This window comes from Myxocyprinus asiaticus, chromosome 13 (assembly GCF_019703515.2).
Source record: "Myxocyprinus asiaticus isolate MX2 ecotype Aquarium Trade chromosome 13, UBuf_Myxa_2, whole genome shotgun sequence".
Classification (NCBI taxonomy): domain Eukaryota; kingdom Metazoa; phylum Chordata; class Actinopteri; order Cypriniformes; family Catostomidae; genus Myxocyprinus; species Myxocyprinus asiaticus.
This window is the reverse complement of record NC_059356.1, coordinates 671,700-699,134: the sequence shown is the minus strand read 5'-3', so window position 1 is coordinate 699,134 and position 27,435 is coordinate 671,700. Positions and strand designations below refer to the sequence as shown.

The 27,435-nt window shown below is 43.9% G+C and overlaps 1 long non-coding RNA gene across 5 annotated transcripts in view; it reads right to left on the bottom strand.

Annotated features, from left to right (window-relative positions):
• LOC127450435 (uncharacterized) overlaps positions 1 to 3,603 on the bottom strand; it is a 176,523-nt gene extending 172,920 nt beyond the window's left edge. For all 5 annotated transcript variants that reach the window (XR_007898982.1, XR_007898984.1, XR_007898985.1 and 2 more), the window contains exon 1: positions 3,163 to 3,603. This is a non-coding gene — a long non-coding RNA (uncharacterized LOC127450435). The remainder of the gene's footprint in view (positions 1 to 3,162) is intronic.
• Positions 3,604 to 27,435: the final 23,832 nt, after the last annotated feature.

Genomic DNA, 27,435 nt, shown 5'->3' with positions numbered 1-27,435 from the left:
TGCTCCAGTTAATGTTCAGAATACCTTCTATATGTGTGCCAAATTTCACAACTTTCGCGCATACGGTTCTATGGGCTGCCATAGACTCAATGGCGGAAGAAGAAGAAGAATAAAAAGAACACTACCGTTAGTGTTCTTTTTATTCTTTTATATACAATAGGTGCCTATGCACTTTCAGTGCTTGGCCCCTAAAAAGAACACTAACGATTACAATAGGGACCAAAGCACCTTCGGTGCTTGGCCCCTAATAATAATTTAATACATTAATGGGAAAACGAGCCAAATATCGTCTTGACATCGTCAAAGGCATCATCTATTGGTGATCACTCTGACCATCGTCGATCCCAGAGATCATCGTCTATCAGCACAACCCTATTCTGTAGGAACTATTATACTGTAGTGGCCCCTTTGACTGACCTGCTCAAGGCTATAAGGCAGAGTTTATTTGGAAGGCCATCTGTCAACAAGCTTTTGAGGAGGTTAAATTACTTCTCAACTCTGTCCCAGTTCTGGATGCCAGTAACGTGGGTGTAGGGGCTGAACTGTTACAGGTGGACATGAAGGTACTGACCATCCTACAAGTTATTTTTCAGAAGAATTATTCAGGTATTGAGGAGGCGGTATTGGCTTTGATTTGGGCTCTGTAACATTAAGGTTTATGTGGGATCCGTTGTGGTTCCACTGGTGGCATTTTCTGATTATAACCCACTCACATATTTGCATTAATTGCGGAGTCCAAATCAGCGCCATATACGATGGAGGTTATATTTGCAGTCTTATGCACTGGACAGTCGACATATTAAGGGCTCTGACAATGTGTTGGCAGATGCCTTATCTAGAGCTCCTCTGCCCTAAAGTTTTTTGTTTGTTTGTTTCTTTGTTTCATATTTGTTTGTTTCTTCTGTTCACTACCCTACCCCTTGATTTTCTTAATTTGCTTCCATAGGGCCTGTGGTTGCTGTAGACTGGAGTTATGTGGTGGATTGATTGGTGGGATGATGCAGGGTGGACAGATATTTTTTTTTATTATTATTTTATTTAATGTTTAGTTGGATCTCCTTTCTGGGCCATATTATTTGTTTGTTTGTTTTTCTCCTGTGCTTTCTCTTTTTTGCAGCTCAGCAGTGGAGTCATTTGAAATGTTAATGGTGATGGGTCACACCTGTGCATGTGATTGATGCATGGCATTTAAGCGCTCTATCCCAGACTTCACTCTCTCCTCTCTCCCATTAAAATTTGTGTTCTTTTGGTTCTTGTTTCTTTTGTTAACATTTTATTTTCTGTAAATATTTTCTTTAATAAACTTATTTTTTAAGCATATAACCAACGTGCGGTCTCCCTGCTTGTCCCGGCTTTTGAGCCAGTCGTGACAAAGGCATAGAAAGGTATTGCATCGGGGGCTCTTTTCAACTTAATTTGACACTTAAGCCTCTTTTATGCAGCGAGTATCCCATTGTCAATGCTGTCATAAGAGTAACTTGCTGTTGGACGTAGGGTCCCTCTCCAGAGGAGAAAGAGGGTCTTGTTTGGAGCAGATCTGTTTGAGAGCGGGGGACGCTGTGAGGGGGTATTAGTGGATCTCTGTCCATGGCTCAACAATAGAAGGAATTCTGCATGGGAAGAGGGGCGGGTGGAGAGAGAGCTGCTTTAAAACACATCCATTCACATCTCCTTCCTCTAAAAACCTAAATGCACCCACTGTCCATTCTAAAGTCCCCCAACCACACACATACTTCTGCTCCTGCTGCAAAATATGGATTTTTTTTATGATGGAGTTATGAAACAGAGAAAAAAACAGCTTAATCAGATTTGGTTTGTTGGTCTCCCAGCCTGGCCAAGCTGGTGCTCAGCTAGTTTAGCTGGGTGGCAAGCTGGTCTCCCAGCTTGACCAGCTGAAATATCCCCAAAACATCTTAAAAACCAGCCAATAGCACAGCCTGACCAGGAGACCAGCTAACCAGCTTAGGCTTGCAGACAGAACCCCAGGTGAAAGAATGAACATAGCTATAACATCTGACACATGGTGGGGGGGACAGTTGTGTGGCATGATGCGAAAGTTGCGAGGCGCGGGCCGATCGCATGGCGATAGTCTGTGTTCCGCATCTGCTACCGGGTCCTTCAATAACGTATAACGTGCGAGTAAGGGCAGCCGGTGGAGTTTCTGGTGCCCCCTAGGGTAAGATGTTGCCCTACGCAGACTGCCTAATATGAGTATAGGGAGAAGCGGTACTGCACATGCTAGATGCTGCAGGTCACATTTTAGAAATCAGGCCCCTGACATAATCTACCAGAGTGTAACAGGACCTAATAGAGGATATCCCTAACAGCAGATTCAGTAGCATCAGTTTGTATTACGGAACACTGATACCTATGGTCGGATGGTCCATCCGTCAGATTAAAACTACTAACAACACCGAAACTTGAAGGAGGGAAGTATGAGAATATAAGATTCAGTATATTACATTTGTTTGTGTTCACACAACGCGGAGGGCTTGCATAAATGCAAATAATAACAAAATGTTCTGAAAAGTAGCATGACAATATCAGGTTCTGTGGACATACACAGATATATTAAAACCATGGTATTCTTTAAAGAAATTTTTTTTTTTTTTTTTTTTTTTTTTTTTTTTGCAAGAGGGCATCTTTGTTTTGTCCTTAAAACTTAAAAAAGAAAGATCTAAATATTGTGATTGCCACCACTGTAAATAATCCTCTAACCGGACTAATATTTGCACATCAGCAGTCTAGCTCTAGCCTTGTTCTACAAACATCAAGACAGCACCTTTATGTGTTATAACACATCTATAAAACCACATGAAACACTTTTCCACTAAACCAAACACTATAAGCTTTTATACAAACACATCAAATATAGATTACTGTTCAAATAAATGAGAATAACTCATGAAGTCATAATAACTGAATAACGGTAGAGGCAAACAGGTGAATCACCCACACACACAGAACTACTTCAAAACGTTATGACCACTTTCAAAAGCAACTCGTGAACATTATTTAATGATGTATAGATCCATTTATGTGCATTGAAATACAATTATATAGATATTAAATTAATTCAGTAAATACATTTGAACCAATGAACGCAATATTTAAAATAACTTATTTGAACATACTGCGGATATATAGGAAAACGAACTTTACCAGTCATGATGATTCTTGTGTTCCTGGCAATCCTTTATCCTTTTAAAGTGAGTTTATTCCACAGGTTAAATTGTCCCACAAGTCTGTGTCTTCGGTGAGCAGTATCCCAAAGATCGATCATTTAATTATATTCAGAAAGCATTAAACACACCGAATCTTAAGCGAATCTATTTCCACACGAATCCAGAAACAAATCCACTTTATTCCCCACGTGTCCAGTTAACAAACGTCTCCTTATAAAATATCCATCCAAATATCCAAATATCCGGGAATGAAAATCCTCGCACTCGTGAATGATTTTTGATGTAAAACTGGGAGACGTAGATGAGCCCAGGTATGTGTAGCTACTGTATCGTCAAAGACAGTAACACACACAGACACGCCGTGAGAATGCAACACAGTTTGAGTATCAGCGGCAGACTGCTGCGCTCAGCTTACTCACGCACAAGCATTATCATCGTCACATGACACACATACACATATATACACACACACACACACACACACACACACACACACCCACAACACTGAACCCTGAACCATGGGTAATGTAGTCTAGTCTCTCACACCGCTTTGTGTTTAGTTTACCAAATCGTGGTGGTACCATTGTACTTTTTTGTAAAGTACTGTATACAGAGAAATATAGTTTCACCAGGTTTGAGAAGGTGCTCACATGCTCGCTCCAGTGACGCCGACAATACAGATAGGACAAATAACAACATAAACAATATACAACATATAAAACACACAATACAATGAATAAACATGTACACAAGTGATGAGCAACAACTGACAAGCGATAGGCCTACAGCAGAGATGTCCAAACCAGGACCCCTGCCCCAAAGTTGGCCCGTGATGACCTTATATATACTTTATGAAATCATAAAAGAGAGGAACCAGGGCAACTTTCATATTTTAATATAGCACAGTTTTATATAATGCAACAATTATTTTCAGCCAATGGCCCTCAATCAAGGTTGATTTTTGGCCCTTCGTAGGACAAGGTTTGGGCACTTCTGGCCTACAGTCTATTACAATAAATACATTTAACATTTTTAATGTTATGTTTGACAAAGATGCACAGAAGGACTTACATGTTTGTGTTGTTCTTTGTGTTGTGTGTACTGAGTATATTTCTATGTATGGGTTATATATTATGTTGTTTTGTATACATTATGTTGTGTGCATGTCAGCAAAAAAACAAAACAAATTCCTCATAAATATAGTATTTCATATGAATGAAATATGTTGTAAATGAACAGCATCTGAAATGCAATGATGTTTTGTGAGCATGTGTGTGTGTGTGTGTGTGTGTGTGTGTGTGTGTTGTGAATGTGAGCATCGCGTGTGAACGCCAGTGTGTGAGTAAGATTACATCTGCTGTCGTCACAACAGACAGTGAATCATCGTTTTATTAATGTTCTTCCTCGCTCAGTTCCAGACACGCTTTCACTTTACACATCTCATGAAATGATAAAATCAGGACTGGATTAAGGATCAGGATATTAATGTCACATACTGTTTATTCAGATAATACTGATAATTCATGTTCAATAAGAATCGAATAATTGACATAACTGACAAAAGTATTTCAAGTCAATTCAAATTTATTTGCATAGCGCTTTCACAACAGGTGTTGTTTCAAAGCAGCTGTACAGGAAATTACGCTATAACAGAAAATGAATGAATATTTCATTTGAAGACTATTTGAAGACTATTCTTTTGCATTATTAATTAGCTATTTGAAAGTCCTTTTTTCACTTCCATCCAAAATTTCTCCCAAAAGAAAAATAACATTAATCAAGTAAAAACTAAAAATAAATAAATACAATAACTCAGTTAACTTGAGAATGTGCATGGCATTAGCAGCACCCAGTGGCATAACAACAGGCAGTGCTGGGTGTGCAGCCACACTGGGACCCGGCGAGAACGATCGCTGTCCAGACAGCAAAAAAAACCAAGTCGAATGACTTGCCTTAAAATGGGACTTTGCTGCAGGATAATTCATGGTTTGATTCACATTGTATGAATGAGAGTCTGATGCTCGCTGATCTCTGTGCTCGCTGTGTAAGACTTTGAAAACCCCTGATCTTGAAGATGTGGTGAACGTGTGTTTTACACAACACGTTCTCACTCCCAATGCGTCAAAGACTGACACTTGTACAGGAGCCCAGCGCATCAATCTACAGACGCCAAATGCAGTTTTACAAAGCATCAGGCAAGTGCATTCTTTTCAAAGAGAAACCTTTGATGTCAACTTACTGACGCGATGGGCATTACAATTTTAGCATCATTTAATTACACGTTGGGGTACAATTTTGTCATCGTGACATATGTCGGGGGTATGATTTTCATTTCATTTGAAATCAGCGACATTTATTCACAGTGGTTAATATTTAATCTGTTGTTTATCTGTCTTTTTAATCTGTCTGTACACATCGGCAAGCCTTCCAGAGCTGGCTGGCTCCAGGCGGATCCTCCGCCGTGGCCCTGGAGGCAGCGAAGCAGCCGCACATCCTACTCTCCAAGATGGGACCCCAGGATGAACCGGAGGCATTTGTGGGCATCTTTGAGCAGTCAGCCACTGCCTCCGGCTGGCCGCAAGCCCAGTGGGCCCTCCACTTGCTTCCAGGGAGGCCCAGCTCACAGCGCAGCATCTACCACCTGAAGACCACCTGGACTACGTGAAGCTGAAAACCACTGTCCTGCAATGGGTTGGCCGCACCAAGGGAAGGCCCCTGGCGTGGAAGATGTCATCGAGCGGATGGCACTGGAGCAGCTAACCGTTCGCCTGCCCAGAAGAACCGCAGAGTGGGTCCAGTGCCATCACCCCACGTCGGTGGACGACGCCATCCAGTTGGACGAAGCCCACATGGCGGCCTACCCGGAAGCCGGCGAGCAGTCCAGATCTCTCTCTTTCTCTCTCTCTTGCTTCTCCTCCTCCTCCACTTGCACCTCCCTCTCCTCCCTCTCGCCCTATATCCGCTCACCGGAAACAGGGAGTGATGCCACCTAAACCAGCACCCCACCTTCGTGGGCTGCACTACATGCCGGCTCCCTCCCCTACCCCTCTCCATTGTCTTTCCCAGGCTGATGTCTCTGTTGCCACGAGTGCAGCCGGGAAGTCTGGGCCGGTCTGCCAGAGTTGCAGGGAACCAAGACACGTCCGAAGCCAGTGTAGGAAGGGAGGCGGAGACATGGATCCGGGTACCCGACATGCCACAGACTGTCCCCAATCGAGCAGAGACGTACCGTATACTGGTAAAAATTAAGGGGCATACCTACAAAGCCCTGGTGGATTCAGGCTGTAATCAAACCTCGATCCACCATGGCTTGGTTCATGACGGGGCTTTGAGTACAAAACACAAGGCGATGGTGAGGTGTGTGCATGGGGATGTTCACAAATATCCGGTAGTGACTACCGTTATTCAATTTCAGGGAGTAAAGCATAGAGTGGAGGCCGCGGTTAACTCCCGCCTCACCCATCCACTGATTCTGGGAACCAATGTGTGGATGGGCCCTGCAAACCAAAATCTCAGTGTGTGTTGTGTGGCGCAATGGCTGGGTTGGCGGAGCCGGGGCCGTCCGCGTCTGCTCAGCATCAGAATGACACAGGAGGGGAATCCTCTTGCATTCCCATCCTTAGGGAGTTCCCGGAGGGGGATTTCTCTCTAGAGCAGTCGCGTGACGAAACCCTTAGGCACGGCTTTGACCAAGTGAGAATAATCGATGGCCAGCAGCTCCAGCCAGACGTCGACCTCACATATCCGTACTTTTCAATTATTAGGGACCGGTTGTATTGAGTGATGCAGGACACTCAAACCCATGAAAATACAACCCAGTTATTAGTCCCAAGGAGCCATCGGGAAACACTTTTCCAGGCGGCTCACCACAATCCTATGGAGGGTCACTTAGGACAAGAATGAACTCTGCACCGTGTAATGGCCCGCTTTTATTGGCCGGGCATTGATGGGGATGTACGCAGATGGTGTGCGGCATGCCGCAAATGTCAGTTGGTGAAACCACCAGCCACCCCAAAAGCGTCATTGCGCCCATTACTGTTAATTGAGGCCCCCTTCGAAAGAATTGGTATGGACCTCGTCGGGCCATTAGAACAGTCAGCACGCAGATACCACTTTGTATTAGTCCTGGTGGATTATGCAACGTGATATCCGGAAGCAGTGCCTTTATGCAACATCTCAGCACGCAGTGTTGTGGAGGCGCTCTTCAAAATTATCTCCCGGGTGGGGATTCCGAAAGAAATCCTCACCGACCAAGGCACAACGTTTATGCCATGAACACTACATGAACTTTACGAATTGCTGGGGATTAAATCGATTCGCACCAGCGTTTATCACCCACAAACTGACGGGCTGGTGGAACGATTTAATGAAACCCTGAAAAGTATGATTCGCAAGTTTGTGCACGAGGATGCTAGGAAATGGGACAAATGGCTGGAACCCCTATTATTTGCAGTCAGGGAGGTCCCGCAAGCCTACACAGGGTTTTCCCCCTTTGAGCTCCTGTATGGACGCCGGCCCCACGGGGTGCTTGACGTCATACGGGAGGCGTGGGAGGAAGGAACTTCCCAAAGCAAGAATGAAATTCAATATGTCCTTGATCTTCGAGCAAAGCTACACACACTGGGTCGGTTGTCACAACTAAATTTGCTCCAAGCTCAAGAGACACAATGCCGGCTGTACCGGGAGACAAAGTACTTGTATTACTCCTCACATCGAGCTCGAAATGACTCACCAAGTGGCAAGGACCCTTTGAGGTTACACAGCGAGTCGGGGATCTCGATTATGAGGTTAAGTGAACGGATAGAGGCGGAGAACGTCAAATTTACCACCTCAACCTCCTTAAATTATGGAGAGAGGTGGTCCCGTGTCCATGGCGACGGTAGTTCCAGAGAGGGTGGAGCTCGGTCCGGAGGTGAAGTTCAAAGCCAATCCATTCACCCTTGTGGTGACCACATCTCACTGTCCCATCTCACGGAGGTGGCCAAATTGCAAAACGAGTTTGTGGACGTGTTCTCTCCTCTTCCCGGTCGTACTAACCTCATAAAACACCATATCGAGACCCCACCGGGAGTCGGCCGTACCACTTGCCCGAACATAAGAAAAAAGTGATTTGGAACGAATTAGAGGCAATGCTCGAGATGGGGGTAATAGAAGAATTGCACAGCAATTGGGCCAGCCCGGTCGTTCTTGTACCTAAGTGTGACGAGTCAGTCCGGTTCTGTGTTGAAAGTCAAAGCGGTGTCTAAATTTGACACGTACCTAATGCCCTGAATTGACAAACTGCTCGATCGGCTCCATTTTATTCGACACTGGATTTAACTAAGGGATATTGGCAGATCCCCTTAACTCCATTATCTCGAGAAAAAACTGATTTTTCCACACGGTTCGGATTACACCAATTCATCACTCTTCCGTTCGGTTTGTTCGGGGCTCCCGTTACGTTCCAGTACCTCATGGATAAGATTCTCCGGCCACACACTGCGTATGCCGCCACCTATTTAGATGATATCATTATATACAATAATGATTAGCAGAGCCATATGCGGCATCTGAGAGTCGTCCTGAGGTCACTGAGGTGGACGGGGCTCATGGCAAACCCGAAAAAGTGTGCAATTGGGCGGGTGGAATACAGTATCTGGGCTTCCACTTGGGTCATGGGCAGGTACGTCCCCAAATTGGTAAGACCACAGCGATAGCGGCCTGCCCACATCCCAAGTCCAAAAAGGAGGTGAGGCAGTTCATGGGGCTGGCTGGCTATTACAGAAGGTTTGTTCCTAATTTTTCTGATGTTACCAGCCCCTTGACTGATCTCACTAAAAAGGGGGTGCCAGATTTGGTCCAGTGGACGGAGGCGTGCCAACAGGCTTTCACAAGAGTGAAATATGCAATATGTGGCGGGCCGCTTTTACATGCTCCTAACTTCTCTCTCCCCTTTATTTTACAGACGGATGCATCAGAGAGGGGGTTGGGGGCCATGCTCTTGCAGGTGTTGGAGGGGGTGGAGCACCCCGTGCTGTACATTAGTCGTAAGCTCTCTTTGAGAGAGACTAAGTACAGAAACATCGAGAAAGAGTGCCTTGCCATCAAGTGGGTAGTCCTAACCGTCCACTACTACCTGCTGGGGCAGGCCTTCATCATCCACTCGGATCATGCCCCGCTTCAGTGGCTCCACCGCATGAAGGATATCAATGTGCGGATCACTCGTTGGTACCTGGCACTTTAGCCCTTCAAATTTATGGTGGTCCACAGGCCGGGGCCACAGATGGTTGTGGCCGACTTCCTCTCCAGGAATGGGGGGGGGTGTTAGCAGGCCGGACGTTGCCCAGGCCTGAGTCGGGCAATGGGGGTATGTGTCTGTCATTGGGGAGAGAGGAAGCGGTAAGGGCCATCACCTGGTGATTACTGATGTTAAAAACCTGTGTCTCATTACAGTGACGATGGAGACAGGCTTGAAAAGGCTGCCAAGAGTGCCGGAGAGACAGAAAGAGTTAGTGACAGAGAAACACGAAGTTGTGAAGCTGAAGTGTATATCTATTGTGAAGCTAAAGTGTATACGTCGATTGTGAAGCTGAAAAGCCAAAACTCTGATTGTGAAGCTGAAAATGCTGAATAAAAAGCTGATTACCTGGACTGCCTCCCCGCTTCCTGCTTCCTTCTTGCAGGAACATTTACACACACTAATATATTAATATATAACTAATATATATATATATATATATATATATATATATATATATATATATATATATAATAAGTATCATAAAAAATTGAGGTTAAGCACACAAAATTCAAAGATTGATAACTGATGACAAAGTTTTCTCGTTGAAAACAATGGGGTTTCTCACCGCGTCAATGTCCGCAAGGGGGCACCTTTGGCGTCATCATATAGACGCTGACGGCTTCTGCACAAGTGTCAAAATTGGATGCTTAGGGAATGAGAACAGGTTGATTTCACAATATAGCTGTTACTATATTGTGTATTTTAGCACGACTGGAACACCATATTTGACCAATCAGCATCCAGGACCGCAACTATCTGTTTTATATATACATTATAAACACAGGCCAAATCTTTTTTTTTTTAAAAAGGCCGTTGACTTAAACCGAAACCATTTAAAGACACCAAAGTTTATATTTATATTTCAGAGTAATTTAATTTATATTCTGCAACAACATTGAAGGTAGCGTAACTGTTGAAGGTTTGAAGCCTAGCAGAGTTGTGTGTGGGTGATTGTCTCTGTTTGCATAAACCTGACAGCTAAATAATAAGCAATAGTGGTATTAGTAGTAGTGCAACTGAGTCAGTGTAAAGATAATCCATTCCCTGATCCACCACTTGCTTTAACAGAAACACATTTTCTGGTGTCAGTCTGGTGCAATCCAGGGGTACCTTTCTGTCAGTTGCAGCCACTTGATCTCTTTCATATGTACTGCACTGAAGAGTTGCTGGAGCTTTGCGTGACTACAGCCCAGAACGAAAACACAAAGACATTGTTTTCAGTCAAACCCCCTTTATGGTAACTCAACGGCATTCCTGGCTTGCATTCCTGAGTCACCGGCACTCTGAAGTTTTTTTCCTGCTACTTTTCTGAAGAGGCTTGCTTGAGACATGCTTGACGATGCAATACTTGCCATACATAAGCACTAAAAAACTTCAGCTTTAACAATTAATAAAATAACACATTCATAAATTATTAGAGCTGAATAAATAGATAAGCTGTGCTGATTGTTTTAATGATTGTCATACTGTTGCCTGTTTATGTTTTTAAAATACATATACCACCAGTCAAAATGGATACATGGACACACCTCATTCTTTCTTATCAATATTTTATTATTATAGACTAAAAGTTATCAAAGCTATGAAATAGAACAAATCATGGAAATCATGTAGTGACTAAACAAATATTAAAGTTGGCTTGAAATCAAAATGGACTCAGTGCATGTTACTGGTCTTATTGTAAACTTATTGTAAACTGGTCTTTTTGTTTTTTTGTTTTTTGTACTTGTAAACTTTAATCAAAATGTAATAACTTGCTTTTCCACTGATATGACTGACACTTCTCTGCTTCTCTGTATGCGAAAACCCTTAACAGTTAAACCAGTATTTAAAAGTTTTAAGTCAGTTTTAATCCTTCCCCTTCACCCTGTCGTGAACACAAACCTGGCATCAAAGTGGCTAATGAAGAGATGGTGAAGAGGTGTATTTTTGTCTTTTTCCATCCCAAAATCCTGTTTCCTACCCCAAACTTAGTTACGGGTCCGCTGGCTTGAATTTTTACATTTTATAGAAGGAGAAAGAACTGCTAACTGTGTTTGAGGCATTTCAAGCCTGAATGCTTTCAGAGGTGGTCACTTCTGAATTAAACACGAATCTGATATGGAGAAAGTGTCTGGAGTTTATTTATTTTTCTGAGGTATCTTGGGATGTGTTCTTTATTCTTTATATTTAGTGTATTGTGATTCAAAACACTCATATATTGTGATCTTTACTCACTTGTTTCCCATTTATCTGCATTGGACTTATGGCTCCAGCCTCGCCGTAAGCAAAGACCGAAACGTGCTGTGTGCATTTGTAGGGTGATTATGTATTAATGTTGTCAGTTAGAACATCATGCGGTTCTCAACAGGGCTGGACCTTGGGGGGTGCTGGGGTGGGCTTTGTACCCCAAATTATCCCTATTCCTATCCTGAGATGCTTTTTAAACAGTATTGTAATAATTCTAATGTATACTGGACACTGTTATGGCTGTTTTCTTTTCATTCACCATCCGGTTCAACTCATCCATTTAAAAAACATTTTTTTAAACCTGTGTAAGCAAAGGTAATTGTGTAAAATTAATTTCAAGAGTTCATGTAAGAAAGTATGTTTTTTAAGATTTTGAGGAGCAAAAATTCAGTCAAGTGTGTCCAAATCTCGCTTTTGTTTCCCAGGACATTAGCTGGGTTTCCATCCAAATGTCCATCCTGGTTTATATTTCTAGATATTTGACTAAAGAAAATGCAATATATTGCACATTTACATCTGTCATGCACGTTATCTTGTTTTCCGTTATTGGAGCACGGGATACAAAAATATATTTTGGGGCTTTATTCTGTTTATAAAAAGATTAAAAAAACAGTGGTCGATGTAAATAGGAAAAAAGGAAAAGAAATACAAAAATGAAATATGGTTCAACGAAATATGGTAGAGGCTAATGTTAAATGAAAATACAAACAGAGCATTAGCCTACCCATATGCATCAGCATACATCACCTTAATACATGCTTATCTCATGCACAGCATTTTATGCATTTAAGTACTTGCTTAAATCCCTTGCTTAAAGCATTCTATGCATTTAACACAGACACACAGGAAAAACCAGGTAGAACATGGGAACCCCCTCAAAGAGGCGCAGTGGTGACAGAGTAGGGGTCTTGAGGTGGAGGGGAGAATGAATGGCCGTTTTAATTTTAGAAACGTGGAACACAGGGTGAATCTTATTAAGCAAGGGGGGTAAATTAAGGCAAACCTTCACCGGACTGAGCACTTTAGAGATGGATAAAGGGCCGATAAACTTGGGCCCCAGTTTACGTGAGGGTAATCTGAGTGGGATATCTTGGGAAGATCCCACTGACCACACACGAAAACTGGGGGCCTAGACCGGTGTCAATCTGCCGATTTCTTGACCCGAGTGCAAGTCCGGATGAGGGCTTCCCTGACTGCGTTTCAGATGTCGGCACCTTTGAATGAAAACGTGGACAGAGGGGACGGTCACTGATGGCAATTTGGGGAGGGGAATAAAATGAGCCGCCTTCGAGAACCAGTCTACCACTGTCAAAAATGACTAAATTGCCATGGGACAGGTGTAAACCAGTAATGAAATCCACGGCAATATGAGACCAGGGTCTCGAAGGGACTGCCAGCATTTTGGACAGGCCGAAATGAACCGAAGGGCACCCTGCGCCAATGATGGCCACCAAAACTGCTGTTTGATCATAGCTTGAGTACGAGCCACTCCAATCTTGAGGAATGCTCCCACTGGAGGACATGAGTTCTGACTGACCGCGGAACAGGCTCACTGGGCATCTCGTGGGAATCTTCACCAAATGCAGCACAGAGTGGACCTTAGAATCGACCTCCCAAGACACAGCCACTCGGACAGCACTATGGTGTCTGGGGAGCTCGAGTGATCCTCTGCCTCAAAGGCACGAGACAGAGCATTGGGTTTCAGATTCTTGGACCCTGGACAATACGAGATGGAAAATTTGAATCACGCAAATAGTGCCCAACGTGCCTGTCTCAAATTTAGATGCTTGGCAGAGCGGATATATTCTAGGTTCTTGTGGTTGGTCCAAACCACAAAAGGCACCCCTGAACCCTCTAAATAATGATGCCATTCTCCAAGCGCCAGCCTGACAGCCAATAATTCCCTACATCGTAGTTCCATTCTGTAGGAGAAAGACGGTGCTAAAAAAAGCACTGGGGTGCATCCTTCCTTCCGAGGGGTTTTCTGAGAAAGAACTGCCCCAACTCCCACCTCTGACGCATCGACTTCCACCACAAACTGACAAATTGGGTCAGGAATTACCAGAATAGGGGCCAAAACAAAGCGGCTCTTAAGTTTCTCGAAAGCTACCTGAGCCTGCGATGACCAATGGAACTTGTTTTTTTTGGAGATCAGATCAGTCAGAGGAACAGCGAGTTGACTTAAATTTCGGAAGAACCGGCATTAGAAATTGGCGAACCCCAGAAATTTCTGAATGACTTGGCCAATCCTTAACAGACTTAATTTTGGCTGGTCCATCTGAATGCCATCGACCAAAAGGATGAACCCCAACAACAGAACTGACCATGTGTGAAAGACACACTTCTCCGCCTTAACAAAGAGCTGGTTCTCTAACAGCCGTTGGAGAACATTGACATGCCGGAAATGGAATCACTGATGTTCCTTTCCATGGCCTCCCTCTCAGGAGCAGAGAACAAACAGATCCAATGCAGTGGCGGAGAAGAGCCAGGAACCAAATCAATTGCACAGTCATATGGGCGATGTGGAGGAAGAGACGTTGCACGAGATCGACTGAACACAGCCCTCAAGTCATGGAATGTCTCCGGTACACCATTGAGATCTGCCGGTTCGTCCTGCAACACAGAAGATGAAAAGAGAGAAGAAGGTGCAGCACCAAGACAGTGGGACAAACAAAATTAAAAACAGAATTATCTACCCAGTTAATTTGTGGATTATGTTTTACAAGCCACGGGTGCCCCAACACTAGTGGGGCAGCCAGAGAACAGATGAGGTAGAACTGGATCTTTTCAAAATGATTACTGGAAGTCGTCAAGGTAAGCAGAACCGTTGCTTGGGTGACTTGAGCCAAAGTCGTGCCACTCAGAGTGCTGGCTGATATGGGCTCATCCAGTTGTATGATAGGTATGCCCAGCTGAGTGGCCAGTCCTCCGTCCATGAAGCTTCCCTCCGGTCCGGAGTCAATGAGGGCAATACAATTATGAGTAAGACTTCCACACTGCAGCTTGGCGGAAAGCAAGGTTCGGAAGCCAGGGGATTTCTCTAGCGGACTAACACTCACCACTAACCCATTCCTACTGGTGAGCGGCCTCTTTTACTGGGCAAGAGGCAGAAATGTGCCCCGGCCAGCCACAATACAGGCAGAGGGCGCAGGTGAGGCGATTCGCTTTTCCTCTGGAGAAAGCCGAGTCCTTCCGATCTACATCGACTCCTTCTCTGGAATGTGTGGGCAGTAGCAGCTGGTGACAAAGGACGGGCGCTTGCCGGTAAGTAAGCAGTGGAGGACAGTACCTGGCGGTGGCACCAACAAATGGAAAGCCGATTATCAACTCAAATCGCCAGGTCCACCAATCGATAGAGTATTCGGCACAGACTTCTCCCCCAACGCAGCTCTGACAGCTCTCTCGCAGCTTCACTTCTTCGGCACAATCGAACACCTTGCTGAGCTCAGCGGAGAAAGCATAGAAGGGGGAGCAGCACTGATGTTTCCTGTCCCAGACCACGGTTACCCACTCGCAAGCTTTCTCGGTGAGAAGTGTTCTGACATATGCCACTTTGGCCTCCTCAGTAGGGAACGACGAGGGTTGAAGAGCGAAGATCAAGGAACACTGTGACAGGAATGAGCGACACGTCAAGGGGTCCCCCGAGTAAGGGGTGGGTGGATTCAGTCGAGGCTCGGAACTGAAGGAGGTAGAGAGGCGGGAGGTGGAGAGATAGCCATCCACAAATGAGCCGCTGTCTTAGCTGTGGGACCAGCATCAGGAGACAGGCAGAGTTAGCACACGAGAGAGGTAAGTTTGGCTGTTTGCCCCAACATGGTTTTGATATCCCCGTTCAATGCACAGATTTGCTCTTGTTGCCGCTCTAGTAAGGCACCTTGCTGGGCGAGTGCAGAGCGATAACTTACATCCTCTGCTGGGTCCATAGTTGGCAAGATTGTTATGTAACGGTTTGTTAGGAAGGACCCAGAAGCATAAGGTGACAGTCCAGTGCATCTTTATTAGAGTCCCAACAATAAAGTCAAAAACCAAAGATGACTCAAAGGAGTAAACTGGTTCTGAGAGACAGTAGTGAACAAAACAGGTTGGCAAGGGGCACCCAAGGTGGCGAGGGAGTAAGGTTTCTTGTAATCCACAAGAGAGTGTGATATATCCAAACAGGAGCAAAACTTGAACACACAGGCAAAACCAACAGGATGGCTAGACTAGTTCAGTGAAAAGCACACAAAACAATCAGGCGATGGACAACACACATGGGATGGATAATATAGGGAGAGATAATAGGACACAGGTGACAATGATCAGCAGGTGAGCTGTGCGCAGAATGGTTTCCATAGAAACGATAGTCTAGCAACCACGCGGCACCTGTAAACACAAGAGGGTAGGGGAAAACACACATACACACAGGAAAAACCAGGTAAAACCACAGAGACCATGACAATTAGATCAATTATTCAAATCCAGAAGTTATGAATGATAAACATGCAGAGATAAGAAATAAAGTCATTTCTTTTAGACTAGAAAAGCCTCTGAGAGTGAAATGATTTCTATTGCAGTCATTAAATGTCCTCCTATAGCTGTACTGCTTTCTCGCTGTATACAACTGCTGTAATAATAAATAATACAATTAACAGAGGCACTCTCCCAGGTTAGCCTTCAAGGTTAGCAAAACAAAGCGTAACACTGCTGTACACTGGAAAGGAGACAAGAGGCTGTTCTTCTTGTATGGATGTCAATGGGTTAGACGCATCAGTATGCTGGATTCGGACTCAAGATGGCGCCGAGTATGGCTGCTGCATTGTGAGCTCTGACACAACATAGTAGTGTTTTGTTTGTTTTGTTCACAATTCTTATGTTTTTTGTCTTGGATGTTGTTTGCCTTATTGTCTACGACAGACAAACACTTTTGGACATTGGTTCAGCAATTTCACACCATAAACCGGACTTCACATTCCTCAATGCCGACCCGCTGTTTACAAACACGCAAGCGGAGCCCTTTGTCTGGGCAGCATGGCCGCGGAAACGCAAAAGGATGTTGGGCCTCATGTATTCAGATAGAAGACAAAGGCAGGCCTAACACAGTCATAAAAACATAACTTAAGCCCCCACCTTCTAAGTCGTAAATCTTACTGATAAAAATCGCGCCAAAATCAAACAAAGGGAGTCCAAAACAGACTACAGATCCATGAAGCCTTGCCCTCTAAAGGATCGAGCTCTCAACTCCTATTGGATGAGGCACACCACAGAACGTCCCTCAAACATGACATCATCAGGACTTCAAATAATTCTGAAATGCTTCCAAAGTCGCTTCCGGCGACTTAGTTCACCGAATACGGACGTAGCTTTTTGCTGCTCTCCGGTGCAGCCTCGTGGCATAAGGAAGTAATGTCCGACTTGAAACTGTAGCCATACAATCTCCATCTCGCTGGACGAGTTGAGATTACTCTGTGTTCAACCGAAAACTCTAACAGATCCGAAGGAGACCGCCGAGCAATTCGCATCTTCATCCGTTGGCCTACAGAAGTGAAGAGATTAAAGATTTCTCTTCCATCTTCAATCAAGTCGACATTTCTGAGTTCTCCGCCAGCCCGCCGAGAATCAACAGCCGTACCGCCCTCTGAGAATCAACAGCCGTACCGCCCGCCGACAGCGTGAGGAAACGACCTCTCATCATCACACGAGCCTCAAGGAACCGGGTCAAAGTTAAAGGACGGAGGAAAACACATTCTACCTGTGTCCTCATGCGATTCAAGTAAGAGGTTACGTCTGGGCAGAGATAGAATATTATAGTGTGTTGCTTGTACAGTTTACGGACCGCCATGTCCGCTCATTATTAATACTCAGGGTATTAATTATCACGAATTTGTTTTGCTGTATTGTGGTCCAACCAAATTGGACTGTTGTGCATTTTCGCCATCGCGGGTGAGACAGCAACTGAGTTCATCCATTAAAGAGTCAAATAACAAGGGACTTTTACGAGCCCCGCGTCTCTGAGTGATGAACATGGCTGCTTTATCTCCAGCTATCGCGAAATCAGCTTTCGGGCTGTCACTTAAACATCTCTCTCTCTCTCTCTCTCACTAACCACACTGACATACACACACACACACACTGATACACACACACCTTATGTGTTATAGGATTCTTTTTATTTCCATATCTAATCATATCACTGTTTAGTTTGTAGTTGTAAGTCGGAAGATTATTGACTGCATTGTATTAATTATTAATTGATATTACTGCATAAATAAACTTTTGTTTATATTACAAAGAGAAGTGTTTTGGTTTGTTTTGCATACGCCTGTGTCATGCTGACGGGATGTCAGTGCTCGGATTCAAACCTTCATTCATTGTTTTTTTTTTCCCGAAAATCGATATTCTTCGGATGTCGATTTTCCTAAGAAAACAATCTAATATTGAGACTGTTTTAATATTCAGTTATTAGTCCCTGATTTCAGGGTGGTGCCCAGTCAATGTTAATCCTTATTAATATTCTATTGATTTTTGATAATTGATAATTATCTTTGATTGAATTTGAATGATCAATAAGCTAGTGTTAATTGTAATTAATGTTTCATCGATGTTAACAATTAACGATTATCTTTGATAAGTGTTGATTTTAAAGGATTAAAAAAAAAGCTAACATTGATTCTCATCAATGTTCTATTGATTTTTGTAATTAATAATTATCTTTGATAATTATTAATTATTGCTAATAACCAAACTTGCTCCTAAACGTAGCACACTACATTTACTGGAGTCCCATATGAGGTTTTAATGAGTTAGATCCAATTAATTAATTTAAATATTGATTAATAACTACAGAAATAATTACCAATTATTTCTGATAGTAACACTGATCTAAACAACCAGTAAAGCCCTACAAGGAAAAGGGGAAACAGAGCCGGCGTTCTCATCAGAGTAAGACGCCGCGCAAATCGACCCCCGCTACCCACTATTCTACTGGCAAATGTTCAGTCTCTGGATAACAAGCTCTGTGAGCTGAAAGCGCGGATCTCTTTCCAACGAGATACAAGGGACTGCTGCATTATCTGCCTTATGGAAACTTGAATGTCTGCGGAGATTCCAGACTCAGCCATTGAATCTGCGGGGGTTCTCCGTGCACCGAGCGGACAGAGCGAAAGACCTCTCAGGTAAAAGCAGAGGAGGTGGTGTATGTTTTATGATCAACAAATCCTGGTGTGATCAGAGGAACGTACATTCTATCAAGTCTTTCTGCTCTCCTGATCTGGAATTTCTCATGCTTCTGTGTCGACCATTCTGGCTACCAAGGGAATTCACAGCGGTCATTATCACAGCTGTGTACATTCCCCCACAAGCCGACACAGACCAGGCACTCAAGGAACTGTATGGGAGTATAAGTGAGTAGAAAACCGCGCACCCTGAGGCCGCGTTCATTGTGACCGGGGACTTTAATAAAGCCAGTTTAAAATCAGTCGCACCAAAATACCACCAGCACATTAGTTTCAACACACAAGGGGACCGGGTTTTGGACTATTGCTACTCTCCCTTCCGGGATGGCTACAAATCCCTCCCCCGCCCACCAATTGGCAAATGGGACCACTCTTCCATTCTGCTTCTGCCCGCTTACAGGCAGAAATTGAAACAGGAAGCACCCACCCTCAGAACAATCCAGTGCTGGTCGGACCAATCAGACTCTATGCTACAAGACTGTTTTAATCACACGGACTGGGAGATGTTCCGGTCCGCCTCTGATGACGACATCGAGCTTTACGTTGATAGCGTAATGTGTTTCATCAGAACGTGCGTAGAGGATGTGGTTCCGACCAGAACAATACGGATCTATCCGAATCAGAAACCTTGGATTAATAGCGATGTTCGCGCAGCACTTAATGTGTGGACCTCCGCTTTTAATTCCGGGAACGCGGAGGAGCATAAACAAGCCAGTTATGCCCTCCGAAAAACACCAGTACAGGAGCAAGATTGAAGGACAGTTTAACACCACCAACTCTAGAAGCATGTGGCAGGGAATTAACATCATCACGGACTTTAAAGGGAATAAAAACTCCGCCATGAACAACGCTGCCTCTCTCCCAGATGAGCTAAATACTTTTTATGCTCGTTTCGAGGGAAATAACAACGCCCTCATGGAGAGAGCTCTCGCGGCTGAAGCTACAGAGGTTAGTTCACTCTCCGTCTCTGTAGCGGATGTAACCCGATCCTTCAGAGGGGTGAATATCCGCAAAGCCGCGAGCCCAGACGGCATTCCGGGCCGCGTCATCAGAGCATGCGTGAACCAGCTGGCTCTTTGTCTGTAGTCCCCACATGCTTTAAAACATCCACCATTGTGCCTGTTCCAAAACAATCAAAAATAACTTGCTTAAATGACTGCCGTCCTGTTGCTCTGACCCCCATCATCAGCAAATGCTTTGAGAGACTAATCAGAGATTACATCTGCTCTGTATTGCCTCTCTCTCTTGACCCGCTGCAGTTTGCTTACCCCAACAACCGCTCCACTGATGATGCCATTGCATCTACAATACACACTGCTCTCTCCCACCTGGAAAAAAAGAACACTTATGTGAGAATGCTGTTTGTAGACTACAGCTCAGCATTCAACACCATAGTGCCCTCCAAGCTAGATGAGAAACTCCGGGCTCTGGGCTTAAACAGCTCGCTGTGCAGCTGGATCCTGGACTTCCTGTCAAGCAGACGCCAGGTGGTTAGAATAGGCAGCAACATCTCCTCCTCACTGACCCTCAACACTGGAGCCCCACAGGGCTGTGTTCTCAGCCCACTCCTGTATTCCCTGTACACACATGACTGTGTGGCAACACATAGCTCCAATGCCATCATTAAGTTTGCTGATGACATGACGGTGGTAGGTCTGATCACTGACAATGATGAAACAGCCTACAGAGAGGAGGTGCACACTCTGACACACTGGTATCAGGAGCACAACCTCTCCCTCAACGTCAGTAAGACAAAGGAGCTTGTGGTGGACTTCAGAAGAAAAGACAGAGAACACAGTCCCATCACCATCAATGGAGCACCAGTGGAGAGAGTCAGCAGCTTCAAGTTCCTGGGTGTCCACATCACTGAGGAACTCACATGGTCCATCCACACTGAAGTCGTTGTGAAGAAGGCTCATCAGCGCCTCTTCTTCCTGAGACGGCTGAGGAAGTTTGGAATGAACCGCCACATCCTCACACGGTTCTACACCTGCACTGTAGAGAGCATCCTGACTGGCTGCATCTCTGCCTGGTACAGCAATAGCACCGCCCACAACCGCAAAGCACTGCAAAGGGTGGTGCGAACTGCCAGACACATCATCGGAGGTGAGCTTCCCTCCCTCCAGGAAATATATACAAGGCGGTGTGTGAAAAAAGCTCGGAGGATCATCAGAGACTCCAGCCACCCGAGCCATGGGCTGTTCTCACTGCTACCATCAGGTAGGCGGTATCGCAGCATCAGGACCCGCACCAGCCGACTCTATGATAGCTTCTTCCCCCAAGCAATCAGACTTCTGAACTCTTGATCTCCCACGATCAAATACATCAGCATTGCACTTTATTACCCTTACTCTTATATCTCACACCGGACTGTCATAAATTATATTATTATTATATTATATTCTCTCTTAACAACTGCCTATCAACCGACAGCCTGAATGTCAATACAGTACAATACTGTACATTCTATATATACTATATATACTTTTTTATATGTTTTTATTTTTTATTTTTATTGAATAATATGTATCTATATAGTGTGTATTGTATACTGTACAGTGTATGTTATTATTTGTATATTGTTGAGTGTAATTATGTGTATATCAGGTGTTTAAATTGTGCTGTGTTAATTTGATGTTATTGTAAATTGGTACTGTCTCATCACTGTCACGACTGCTATGTTGGTCAGCACTACATACAGGTCTAAACGGGGTATAAAACGTTTTGTAAACGGATCACAAAAACTACATATGAATGTGGTCAAAAACACATATGACCACATTGCATTTGAGGTGTAAACGCTAATCCGTCCTGTATGCATCCCGGCAGCAGCGAAGCGCCTCCCCTCACCTGTCAATCAACTGCTGCGCTAAAATAAGAGTTTAAATTTTGTCGGTTATGAGTGGTTTTAAGAGGAAATAACCGTCCAATTAAAAAAATAAATAAATAAAAAGAACGGATACAAACACAAACATGAGAACTTCATGGATCTTCTTCAGTGTGTCTGAAATCAACATGCAGTGACACTTATGAAGAGCACAAACATCTGCAGCTCAGGTTAATACAGATCATCCACTAAAATAATGGATTATTCTGCTTGAAATGCTGATTTTGTGCTTAGATTAAATTTCAAATGCATCTGGGAGAAATAGAGCACTGTTTTTTCACACTTTCTTTGTCTTTTCTGACTTTGTTGCACTTTAATGGCATGCAGTAACACACTGACAGAGTGATTGACGTATGTCATCATGAAACAGAGTCTCTGATCGGGTCACCGGAGATGCAGATATTGATTCAAAGAAAAAACACAACAGAGAAAAACACCACACATACACACCGAATCAACATTTAACTTTTAACCCTCACTAATATCCCTCCCCAAACACCCCACCCTAACCCCAATGAACACCCCCGTGGTCACATAAAATAATACACACACAAACAAACAAATATATATATATAATAAATATGCATAATTAAACTAAACTTCTCTCTCCTCATCCCTTCCCCCAAGTCCCCCAAATCCGCCAAATACCTACCCCACTTCCTGAAAAACAAGTCCCCAAATCCCAGCCTTCTACCTGCCATCTCCTCAAAAGCTGCCACCCTCCCCATCTCCGCACACCACTCCGGAAATTGTGGCCCTCCGTCTGACTTCCAACCCCTTAAAATAATTTCTCTGCCAATCATAATGCTAGTTAGAACTCAATTTTTTATATATTTGTCCCCCAAATTTATGACTGCCCCATTGTCCAAAATACAAAGTCTGGGGCAAAGTAAAATTTGAGTGCCTAAAACGTCACACAAATAATTATGAACCTTCAACCAAAAATCTTGGGTCTTAACACACCCCCAAAAGACATGGGTTGTGTCTCCAACTTCTGATTGGCATCATCAGCAGGTGGGTGTGTCTTTAAGACCAAGCCAATATAATCTAGAGGGGGATCCAATAAAATCTTTGTAAAATCTTAAATTGCATAAGGCGAACCCTTGCATCTCTAGATGCAGACTTGACATTTTTTAGAATCCTAGTCCACACTCCTTCCTTCAATACTAAGTTCAAATCTTTCTCCCATAATCTCTTAATAGAAGTTAAAGCTCCGTCCCCCAAACTCTGAATTAGCAGGGAGTAATATATTGATGCCTCATGACCTTTTCCAAAAGCAGTAATCACCTCTAAAGTATCTGCCACTTTAGGGGGGGGGGGGTGTGCTACTCCCAAAAACAATACAGAGCAGGTGGCGCAGCTGTAAATACCTATAAAACTGAGATCTGGGAATCCCAAAATGATGAACCAGATTCTAAAAAGATCTCAACACTCCACTCTCATACAGGTCACCGAGTGTAGTAACCCCTCTCACAATCCACTCTGACCAACAGAAAGGAGACTTATTAATGTATCATTTAGGGTTCAGCCATATGCTTGAGGCAACCTTTAAATACATTTCCGAATTAAACACTCTGGACACTTTTGTCCAAACCACATGCAAATGTGAGATAACGGGGTGTGACTTAACTTCTCCAGTTAATTCATTTTAATGACATTAACCTTCACAATCATAGATAAATGTAATGAAGCCCACCTCCTCATATCACTCGAAAAACTTTTTATTAAAGGGTGGAAATTAACTCTAACTAAATCACACAAATTAGCTGGGAATAAAATGCCCAAATACTTAATGCACTGTTTGGGCCACTGGAAGGCGCCCAGCTGAAAATCCGTTACTGGGCAGTATGCTGTCAGAGCAAAGGCTTCGGATTTAGACCAATTGACTCAGTAACCTGAGAACTTAGAAAAGGAATTAATAATTCTGTGGAGGCAAGGCACAGATCTAGTGGGGTCGGAGACAAATAATAAAATATCATCTGCATAAAGCAGAAGCCAGACCTCCTGCCATCACTCCTGGAAAATCATCTTCCTTTCTTATCGTGGCTGCTAATGGTTCCAGGGCAAGACAGAACAATAATGGGGAAAGAGGGCAACCCTACCAGGTGCCCCTATCCAGAGTAAAATAATCTGAAATTAATCCATTTGTTTGTACCGCCCCTACCGGGTGTCTAGAAAGTAACTTAATCCATTCAATAAAAGTATTCCCGAACCCGTACATTTCCAAAATGTATAATCCCATTCTACCATATCAAATGCCTTTTCGGCGTCAAGTGAGATGGCAGCGACCAGAGTCTGATCATTTGCCACTGACCACATGATATTGATGAAATGCTTAATGTTATCAGAAGAGCTACGGCCCCGAATAAACCCCACCTGATATATATGTATAAGATATGTCATAACTTTATTTAATCGGTTAGCCAGAATTTTTGACAAAATTTTAACATCTAGCTTGATCAGGGAAATTGGACGGTATCTCTGACACTCGCTTGGATCTTTTTCCTTTTTAAGAATCTGCTGATCCGTGCTTGTGTCATGGTTGGCGGAAGCTTTCCGTTCTTTAATGATTCCGTATAAATGTCTAACAAAAGTGGAGCCAGTTCTGTAGCATAAGATCTAAACAATTCAGCGGCAAAGCCATCTGGCCCTGGAGACTTGCCTGTAGGCAGGACCCTAATTACCTCGTCATGCTCCTCCAAGGAATCAAGATAATTTTTTTGCTCAGTCATCAGTTTAGGGAGATCTAATGGTTCCACAAAGTTTCTAATATCTTCATCAGTAGACGAAGACGTGGAACTATAAAGATCAAGATTATTTAAAAGCATTATTAATATCAATGGCTGAGGTAAAAATTTCACCACCAGCAGATTTCACTGAGGGAATGGTAGAAAAAGACTCTCTCTGCTTTATATATCTAGCCAAAAGCCTCCCTGGTCTTGCCAAAACTCCATCTTCCGTGACAAAATAGTATTATATCTGTATTTCAATCGGGTCAATTCTCTGAGACCATCAGATGACATTCGGCACTTCGGTTCTGTCTCGGTACTTTTAATATTCTCTTTTAACTCCTTTGGATTTTTTGATGAATGAGGCATACTGTATGATCCGACCCCTAAGAACTGCCTTAAGTGCCTCTCAAGCCACGCCCACAGAGGATACTGAGGACCAATTGGTCTCCATATAAACATTGATTTCAGCCTTTAACATTTGTTGGAAATCAGGATTTTGCAAAAGGGATACATTAAAGCACCAACTATATGATTTATTTTTCTCCATATGTGACAACACCTCTAAACTCACCAGGGTGTGATCTGAGACTAAGATGTTTACAATTGAGCAATCAACAACAGATGAAATGAGGGACTTAGATATAATAAAATCTATTCTAGAATAAATCTTATGGACTGATGAAAAAAATGTATAGTCCCTACCAGGTTGGTTCCAAAGTCTCCAAATATCTGTAAGACCAAGATTTTTACACATCCTGTGAAGTGTCAATGTTGCTCTAGGGGGCTTACACACTTTGGCTTCAGTATGATGAGTCCATCAATAGATTAAAGTCTCCTCCCAATATTATATCATGAGGGGTGCCAGTGGCTTGCAATATCCCTTCAAGATCTATAAAAAAAGCTCTGATCATCAGCGTTAGGTGCGTAAATATGGTCCAAAATCAACCTTTGCCCCTGAATTCCTGCTATTCCTGAATTCCTGCTAAAAAAATAATGACTCTTCCTAATTTATCTTTAATCTGTTTGAGACATTTGAATTGTAGATGTTTACTTATCAATGTAATGACTCCCCTGCTCTTACTTGAGCCAGCACTAAAGAAAACATGTCCACCCCATATCATCCCAAATTGTTCAGCTTTCTGCGGGGAAAGATGTGTGTGACGAGGAGGAGGGCGGGGCCGGGCCATGACTACGCACACCTGGCCCCCAATCAAGCTAATCAGCTGAGGAGAGGGATAAGTGCAGCGGGATGTGGCAGTTCGAAAGAGAGAGAGATCCATACGTAGCTGCCATGTGTGCGTTTATGTTGTTGTCTTTTTGTTTGTTTAAATTAAAATATTACTTTGACTGTTCAGCCGGTTCCTGCATCCTCCTTTCCCATTTTACCTTGTTACATTGGTGCCGAAGCCCGGGAGGGAGGAGGAATGCGCTGTCGTGGAGTCCTCGCCACTGCCATCCGCCCACAGGAGCAGCCGCGGCCGTCTGCCGGGGGACGGAGGAGTCGCTGCCAGCCGCCTGAACACAGAGAAACAGCTGCCATCCGCGAGGGGAGGAGGGGCTCACTGCCGGTCACCTGGAGCGGTGGAGCCACCAGGGGTCGGAGGACGTGCTCCGGTCTGCCTGGGGAGGAGTGGCTGTCATCCGCCAGAGGGTGGAGGAGTGATCGAGGACCAGGCGATGGCGTGTCTGGGAACCGGCGAGCAAGTTTTTTTCTCTCTCTCCTCTCTCTCTCACTGTCACACCGCCTTGCCCTTTCCCTCTCCTCTTTTTGTTTTTCCCTCCCCTTGTTCCCCTCCCCAGCTCTAGAGAGGTGGGGAAAGGGCAGTGCCCCCCACCCCACCCCCACTCCGGAAAGGAGGGGCAAAGGAGGGAGGAGTGTAACGAGGAGGAGGGCGGGCTAATCGGGCTAATCAGCCGAGGAGAGGGATAAGTGCAGCGGGATGCTGTAGTTCAAGAGAGAGAGAGCCACATGCAGCTGCCGTGTGTGCGTTTATGTTTTGTGTGTTTTTGTTTAAATTAAAATATTACTTTGACCGTTCAGCCGGTTCCCGCCTCCTCCTTTCCCATTTTAACCTTGTTACAATGTGTTTCTTGAAGAAACACTATATCATATATTATTTTACTCTTAAGAAAAGAAATAACCTTCCTTCTTTTTATGGAGTGCCCCAACCTATTCACATTCCACGTGGAGAGAGATAATCCACTCATATTAACATTTGACATTTTGACATATTATAAAACATAGATTGTGTGTCAAAAACAAGATTATAAAGACCACATTCCCTATTAGTGCAACAATCAATCCCCGAACTTCCCCCAGAACCAAACAAACAGAAAAAAGATAAATGTGTGCATTAACCCCGCACACGACAGTGCCAACCGGCGTCCATCCCTCTGAACTCAAAAGGTCCATGTACGCATACGAGAGTCCCCGCGACAACTTTGCCGTCAGATTGCTCAAGTCTATACTTTTATACAAATTTTGTGAGACAAAATGACATAACAGAAAATACTCTGTAAAACACTCCAGCCAATATGCATAATAAAAACAAAAAAAGAGTAGATTCATTCACAGAACTATCTCGAAGGTGTGTTATTCCACAAAACAAACTCCAACCCCTAGGTGGGACCAGCACAAAAAGAAACAAAGAAGGCGCCCAGCTTCCTCGGACAACCAAGTGTATATACGGCGAGACGAGCTCACTCAGGGGCCACATGAGAAACATCAAATGGCTTACTCACCCCATTGCCTCTATGAAGGACATTGCTTGTTGTGGGCATATAAATATTTTGTGGCCATTCTTAGAATCTATTCTCAACTTGGCCGGGAACATCAGAGCAAAGCGATCTTCCGTTGATGTTAGAGTTTCTTGCATTCCTTGAATCGATCACGTTTCTCTCTTGTTGAATT